This window comes from Pteropus vampyrus, unplaced genomic scaffold (genome assembly GCF_000151845.1).
Source record: "Pteropus vampyrus isolate Shadow unplaced genomic scaffold, Pvam_2.0 Scaffold192, whole genome shotgun sequence".
Classification (NCBI taxonomy): domain Eukaryota; kingdom Metazoa; phylum Chordata; class Mammalia; order Chiroptera; family Pteropodidae; genus Pteropus; species Pteropus vampyrus.
Genome location: NW_011888973.1, coordinates 201,133 through 209,832, shown reverse-complemented (window position 1 = coordinate 209,832; position 8,700 = coordinate 201,133).

The following is an 8,700-nucleotide window of genomic DNA, read 5'->3' as shown; positions in this document are numbered from 1 at the left end:
GCAAGAGACTTCATACTTATACAACCAGTTGTAATATACGAGTCTTATTAAAATATTGATTTGAAATAGATAAAGTCATGTGACATACTTAGAGAACTTGAACACTTGTGGTATATCTGATGCTCTTAGACAATTGTTAATTTTTAAATATAATAATAGGTATGTAGTTCCGTGTTAAAAAAAAAAGTCTTTAGAAAGATACATATAAAAATTTACAGATGAAATGATGTAACATTAAAATAATCTGGGTGGGAGCAGAGAATGCTGGGTAAGACTGGACGTGAGTTGATAGTGAATGAAGTTGAGTGGTGGCTACATAGAGGTTTTATCATCTTATCCTTTACACTTTTATATACACTTAAAATTTTTCCTAAGTTTTTTTTTTTTTAAGTACATAAAAGAAGTGATCAAAAATAACACAATAGTTAGGGAAGGGGAGTAGAAATTCCTGCTTATTAAAATAAATATTTTGTTTTCCAACTGGCTTTAGAGTATTTGAGTAAAAATATTCTGAATCTTTAAAAAGTTTCAAAACAACAGTTTTATGTTCAATTATAGAAAATAAGAAATGGAAGGTCTTAAATCTGTAAGTGATCGTTAACCTGTTTGGGGAATCTTTTCAAACAAAACACTTTCTTTAACGCATAAATAGAAAAAAAATGTAACACACTAGAAAGCTTGTGGTTTATATTTCTAACAAACACCTTTTATCCAAGGGGATAAATGCCTTAAGTATGTCTATTTTCTCCTCCAAAGCATGAAGAGTCTCATATAACACACTTCATTAGTATGGAAATGGATTTTTTATGTGTAACTTACATTCCACACCCCGCCCCCCTTGTACCAATGTATTACCTTACAATACTTTTACTTTTAAAAAGCATAAACACATTAAAAAACAAATTTTTAAACAATATAAGATTTCAACATCTCTGTATTGGAATTAAAATATATCAACTATACGGTAACAAATTAAATTAATTTAAAAGCAAGAAAATAATTGTAGACTCAGAAGGTCCTGTGTTTTATGCATTCCTGAGAGATTTAACCCACAATTACAGAAAATTGGATAGACCTTCATTTGTGGGTTTATTACACTATTTGGAGGAGTCATTAGCTTAGCTCAGTACAGTAGTGTATTATGATATGACTGAACCAGTGATCACAGTGCTTGATGAAAATAAAAGTATCATTAGGTCTCCAAGAACTATTTATTGCTAATGTAAACAAGATTAAGAAGAATACACATGCAATAGGGAAGGCAGTAAATAATAGGCAACGACCTAATTTAACTGTAACATTTTTCATGAGAGAATGCTGACTCAGGACCCAAGGAAGATCTCGTGAAAGGAAGCAAGAGTTTCAGCCACATACCATATCAATAAATACGAGGGGAAAGATTAGTTGTAAAGGGGGACCAGTCATCTGGATGACATCCAGTCTCCTGTCTAACCCCAATACTCATACATCTCAGAAAACCCAAGTCACACTATCATGCCAAGTTTCTGTCGTGACAGAAGCTTTTGGGGGACCTGAGACTATCTGAATACCGATTCCATAACCATTTTATGCAGGCATCGGCGATCTCATGGTAGAATATAAAAATGACAAACAAACCACCCCGGATTCTACCCTAAGTGTACCTTTAAGAAGAGTACGTGTGTCATGGAGGCTGTGACGCAGACCCCTGCATCTGGAGGAAGGGACTTGTTCTGCCAGCTCTCTTAGGGAGTTGGTCACCTTGGCTGAAGAGAGCCACCCACCCAAGGCATGCCCAACTCCTGAGACAGACCTTGTCCAGTGATTAATCAACGTGGGGACATAAAGGCCTGGTGACACTGCCTCAACTCGAGACAACCCTGATGGGATCTCCCAGGTCGAACTCCCCACGGGCTGGCTGCGGACTTCAGTGAGAACACCCCACAACCTGCCTTCTCGTCCGGCCCGGTCCCGCTTGCTTTTCTTCCCTTCTCCATCTCAGGTATGATCCCAACATTCTCTCCACTAAACCCTCTGCTCGCCAGTCTCTGAATCAGATTCGGCTTCCTGCTTCTCAAGAATCGGTGACAGCAGGCATCACAAACTTGTAGGGAAAGGGGACAAAATACATACAGAAAGACGACAAAACTGTATAAGACTAAGTAGACAATGATTTGAGTTATGTCCCCAAGTGCTGTATATCTTGAGTGCCAAGACTTGGATGGCTGGATAAATTTCACTCATAGTGAAGGTCAAGAAAGGAATGAGTGGATAAGATGAGAAGCCCTCCATGCTGCGTCTTTCTTAGTCACAGATTAGATACCAAGGCAGAGCTCCTTGTCGAGCAGGAACAGCCCTAACGCTTTACTGTATATCAGGTTAGTTTATTTCCACAGCCTCTATTGGGAAGCTTTTCAGGAGGTTTAATGACTCAATACAGAATATTAAATTGGTATCATACCACGCCGGCTGGTGCAACTGTGTTGGCAGAAAGATTTGAGTGTATGTCTTCCATTTTCTATGTCCCTACTTGGGTTACTAGGATGATTGAAAACAGCAGCTGGTGTGCACCAATAAACACCGAAGACTCGCTACGAATCAGCAAGTGTGCAAAGTATTTTATATAATTGCGTCTGTCTTCACCGCCGGACTCTGAGCTTCTTGAGGATGAAGAGATATCTGATACGTTGACTTCTATGTCTCCCCAGCCTAGCGGAGGATCTAGAATTAAGTGCTCAACCACATGTATTGAGGGAATGAAGAGTATCATAAGGTATCTTCTGAGAGACTCAGATGAGTACTATCATCATCCTCACTGTACAGACGACAGACCTGAGACAGGTACAGGTCACAGAGCAGGGGAACAGCAAATGATGATGCAAACCGGTGGTATCGAGACACCAACACACGAAGCTTCCCACTCTGCCTCACTGACTGATCTGTTTGTCCCATTTCACGGTAAAGGAGGAGACGATGCAAGACAAGAGAAAAATGGTCCGTGCTTGAGACACTCTCTTCTTTCTCACTCACTTGCTGTATTCTTAGGGCTCGTTTCTAGCCCCCAATCCTTCAAGAAGCCCTGTCTTTCCTCAGACCCCAGCAGCCTTCAATATCCATTAAAAAAAAAATCCCCCCCACTCTCCTGCAGAGCTTGTTGTGGTTATGTGTGTGGGATCCTCTAAACTTTTCAATGGTTATTATAAACCCCTAGGGGCAAGGCACCACGTCATGTTCCCCGTCTGTAAAACAGCACAAAGCTGAACACACAGCTTAGGTTCTCCGTGACACGTGGCTGATGGCTCCCTCCAATGTACACTTTACGTATTTCAAAGAGCGTTTTTTCTTTTTTTTTTTTTTTGAGACCAAGGAATCTCAGTTCAAAAACAATGCAGAGATTAAGGTCGGCAAAGTTCCTACAAAAGAGAATATAAAGATGCTTCAGAGATATTTAATGGCTCCGAAACAAGAATGGGCCAGATTTCTTAGCACTTCCTGGAAGAATGAGGAAGAGCTATTGTTAAAACGATCTATCTCGTTACAAGACTAGTACGAGGCTGTCTTTATGCCAGAGCAATTATGTAGTTAATCGCTCTAGAATGAGTACAATCCAGTTTCCAGATACACAGCACATTTTGCCAAATGCAACTTGATGTACGCCAGCAGCCCGCAACTGCTTGAACTGCAAAGTTACCAGGGAGCTGAGAGACAGCCACAGGAGCCTCTGGCTGACCCAGGACTGTGGAAAAGGAAGCACAGGAAGTGGAAAAGAAGGAATGAACATCGGCCATGAGGAACAAGGAGTCCAGGAGAGGAACGTGAAGAAAGAGAAAGAGAGGGAAAGAAAGATAAAGGGAAATGAATAGAAGAAAGGAAAAAAATAAGTGTGGTGGAGAGCAACACCTCCCTTTTGGCATCTGAGGAATATGTTTTTTGGCACCATAGATGTCACTGCCTTGTTTTTTTTTTTCTTTCTTTCTTTTTTACAATTAAATGAAATAAAATATATGATGAGCTAGGCAAAGTGCCAGACACAGGAACAACGTGAGGTATTTTCCTTCCCCCCAATGGGCTGTTTGTCTGTGCTCTGTAAGTATACAATTTGGCTAATTAGAATGACAATAGTGATAATGGCTCTCTCATTACCGCGAGAGCCTCCACTAGTCGAAGCTTCCAAGGAAAGCCCTGTCCTGGTAGAGCCATAAAATATCCCATCTACTACCATAAGCCCCAAGCCAGGCTGGCACTTCACAAATGGTAGTTTTTAGTCCTGTACGAAATAAGTGTGGAAGTCAAGGTCACACACAGAGCCTCTCGATGTGAGGCTTGTACATCTCTTAGTTCTAAATGAACTCTTCACGTTATAGCTACTATCTGCTTATCGGTTACAATAGAACACATAAATGGAAAAACACATTCCCAAACCTCATCGAAATTTGAAATAAGTTCTCGAAATCTCATTGTCAGCTGCTTTCATCGGATTCACTACTAAGGTTTAGATGGATTTCCTTCAGTCCCTATATTTATTGCCCTAGCCTGGGGACATCCGTGAGGGCTGTACTGATACAAAAGTGAGCAGCAAAAGGAAACAAAAATAATCAGAGAACCCCCAGCACCTCGCGTCAACTAGCTAACCAACTGCTAAGTAATTGGGAATGAAAATGTGATGGTCTGAACTCGGAGCTAAAATGGCACTAGAGTACATAAAACTCGTGACCTTCAGGGTAAAATTTACAAACCCAATCCTTTCATTTGGCGAACAAAGGGACTGTGAGGGGACACTATGCAACACTCCCAAGTCCTTGGAGGAGCGTCAGCCAAGGCCTCCCTAGCTCCCAGGGTGTTCCATTACAGCTGTTCCAGAGGTCTGAAGTAATCACTCAGAACTGACTTTTTAAGAATACAAATATCTAAGACAGCTCCTGGAATGTGAGTGACAGTCAATGCCTGTTAGGTCCCCAGCTACCTTTCTCTATTCGTGCAGATGGCATCCGTGACCTACAAGAGGAGGTGCTGCCGTGGGGATTGTCCTGCATCTTAATGAGTCCCCCATGTCCACCCCCAGGCTGGATCTAGGCTGCCTCTGGATATTTGGCCAATGCGTAGCCGCTGGCTGGTGCGGAGCCGAGTTCCCACGCCACTCAGAGCCAGAGACAGATCAGAAAAGAGATTTGCCTTAGAGACGTCAGTGGTCAGTTTCTGCACATTTTCTCTTTTTCTAGGTGCTTGTTTAATGCCAAGTGTAGGCAAATTACAAATAAACAAAACCAGGAAGAAAAATGTTAGCTGTTGGCTGATGACATCGCTTAGAGGGAAAAAAGCGAGAGTCGCATCTACGGGAGGCTGCGCTCTAGACGTCAATTTAATTCACTTTCCACCCACAACAGGAGTGAGAATAATTTGCTCCAATGTAAGGAAATCAGAGAAGAGAAGCCTCACTGCCTTTCAAGATGGAAAGTGCCTGGTTGAGGTAGCAGCGGTGGCAGGCGCTGCCCATCACAGGATGTGCGAAGGCCGCAAGATAAAGTCGAAAGTGGTTTTTGCGTGAGGCCGGCCGCACGGTGAACCGTCTCTCTGTGAACACACACCGAAGCCGGCCCTCCACGGAGCCAGAAGGGGACGTTCTGGAGTCTCTGGACACTGAGAAATAAGCTTCTTACAGACAGAATCGGGGAGCTCTCTGCCAGGAGTGGGGATGCGTGGACTCGAAAATAAAGACCAAAGCCCAACGTTCGCTGGCTCGTGTCTGCTCACTCTGCTAATCAGGGAAGAACATACAAGTCGTGAATGCACCCCGCCCCCAGAAAACGTATAACTGTGACAAGTAGAGCCATGCAATTATTATTTCCCGTTTCCTGAAATCCTACTACGGTGGTTCACCTTGGCTACTGCCTGATTCATTATATAATTCACTCTCCCTAACTATTAGAAGTGAGAACTATTATTTTCACTATTTTTTTTTTTTAGGTAGGAAAACTGAGGCCTAGAAAAGAGCTTCCTTGCCAAGTAACCATTTTTATAAAGAGCATTATACTAACAAAATGTATTTCCCCCTTTGCAACCAAGCTAAACTTTCAAAAACTATCTACCTATGTGTTTTTATATCTACCTATGTGTTTTTAACTTTATTCTTGAGTTTTCTAAAGGGAAAAAGAAAAGAATCTTATTTCGGAAGAAAACATTTTATCTCTTCCTCTGTGAATGAGATATATATATTGTATCAGAAGTGAGTAAAACCGTTTATGAAAAATTAAGTTGGGTTTTACAAGCAATTTGGCAAGGTTCATTCAGAGGTTCTCGGCACAGTTTACAACTGCAGCAAATTCTGTACCCGGAAAAAGAATAAAATGAGTTGTTTTCCTTTTATTGCTTTAGGAAAAAAAAAATCAAAACGGCTGAGGTTAAATGAAATTGCTCATCCCCTCGGACGTAATCCGAGCTCGAAAAATATTCAGCAAAAAAAGTCCAATGCCTGCATCTCCCCATTTATGCCACCTGCGGTGTCAAGATCATCCCCAGAAACTTCACGAAAACGGGTGTGCTCCTCCCTCAGGCACTGGATCTGCAGAAGTCACTCCGCTGTTGACTCCCGACATTGCTGGTCTTAGCAAGATAAGGCTCCTAATCCATTCACGAATGCCGCTCCCCAGAGATGAAGCAGCTTGAACGCCAGCAAGGGTGACTGCGGTGACAGACGGGGGAAGACCGGGTCGCTGCCGTCACAGCGGCCTCCAGGAGGGCTCACCGCCTCGCGGGAATGCCATCCGAACGCCGAGCACTGACTCCACTTCTCGCACTACTCAGAACCCCAGGGGACAGCACTGTGTGGGGGTGCCTAACTCTGGGAAAAGGCTTATTTTCCATTACGAACTACGGGTGATATTTTTTTTAACTGACCTCTCCCTTATATAAGTAGCTTTGAAGGAACAACTAAATAAGTTATCAATTGTAAAACGCACCACTAGATAATAGCTTTTTAGAGGAAGAAACCAAGAAATATACAGATCAGTGTAAAAAGCATGCTAGCATCGGAAAATATTTTAAGGCGTAAAAAATGTACATATTGGAATTGAGGTATATGTGTGCATATATCTGTATTATGTCACAGATACATAAACCTACATTTACTTATAAGTATACTAAATACATATAATAGAAAGAAGCAGCAAAATAAGGAAAGGGGAAAGTTTCATATTTACATCTATGTGAACATGCAGAATCCACTTAATTTTCACTCATCTCAGATTGATGTCGCATGGAGACCATGGCGTCTGGGGAGCTGAAGCGTGACCCACTCTCTGCTTTAAGTAGGAAGAAGATGGAAAGCCATCTGTTCACGACACTAATTAATGCTACTAATGATTGAGAGAACGGTACTATTTTGTGGTTTTACATAAAGGGTGACAACACCAGGAACAAGTTTTTTCGTTTTTTGTTTTTGTTTTTGGCCTGGTCTGTCAGACAGTGAGTGAGACGCGGAATAAGCGATGCTGGGGAAAATCTGGAACGTTTCAGATCAGCCAAGAAGCATGAGGGAGCTGCCCTCGAGGGCTCGGCAGGAAATGTTGGATTCAGGAAGCAGACGAAGAGAAATGGGTGCACCAGGCCAAGACAGGAAGCGAGAGCTGTCTGCACACTGCAGGGGGCCCCGGGACCTAGCCGGCCAGGACGTGCTGAGACAGCCCTCTCCGCTCTGCACGCCACGTCCCCTCGCCAGCTCCTCTGAAGCGTAAACGCTCAGGCCACTACGTCAGGCATCATATATGCACCATAACCACATGTGAAGATGGGTAGACACCCACTACTGCCAAAGGAATCTCCATTATGACTCCTGGAGCACATGCACAATCAAGGTGATCGTGAAAAGGAAAACAAGTCTAAGGGCGTTCGCCCAAGGAAGAGGTGCCAGTCTTGGGGGGGCAGGGGCACATCAGGCACACCCTCATGGGGTGAGACTGGAAGATCATGACATACTAGCGAAGGAGAGCACTGGGGACAAAAAGAGGCCTAAATGCTACCACAGATGACAAACACACAGCGCTGGGCCTAGGAATGGCACAGAAAAATGAGACACACAGTGGGACACACCATAGGACACACAGTGGGACAGCAGAGACCATGAACGGTCTCTTAGTGACTTTCCACAGTGCTCGGGGGTCGGGAACACAGAGCACACTTCGTAGCTCGTGAGTCAAGATGATCTGTGCCGCCAGTTTCTTCTGGGTAATAAATTGTCCCAAAGAGTCAAAGTAATGAACCAAGTAAAAATAGGACAATATTTACCAGAGAACTACTTATCTAACAACGCAATTAGTAAAACATGCAGCAAACTGGAGGCTTAAGTCAAAAAGGTTCTTAATTACGGCTAGTATCGTTTTTTGTTTTTTGTTTTTATCAATTCTTTTTTTAAAAGATGAATTTAGTCCATAGAGTGTGTCCACAAAGAAGTGCTATTTATTAGTTTAATGGATTGCTATGCAAGATCACCTTCTGCATGAGGGCCTTTAAGTTAGATTCCCGCCCCTGTGGGGTCTCTAAGGTCATCGATGGAGCCCGTATGGAAAGGTGAAACAGGTTGATCTTGGAACGGGACTGCGCAGCAATTGCAAGCATGGGGGCTAGAATCCGAGAAGCCTGGGTGAAACCCCATCAATGGCATTCATCGTTTCTAAGCAAGAAACCTTACAAGTCTCAGACTCCCGGTCTGTAGAATAGAAATAACAA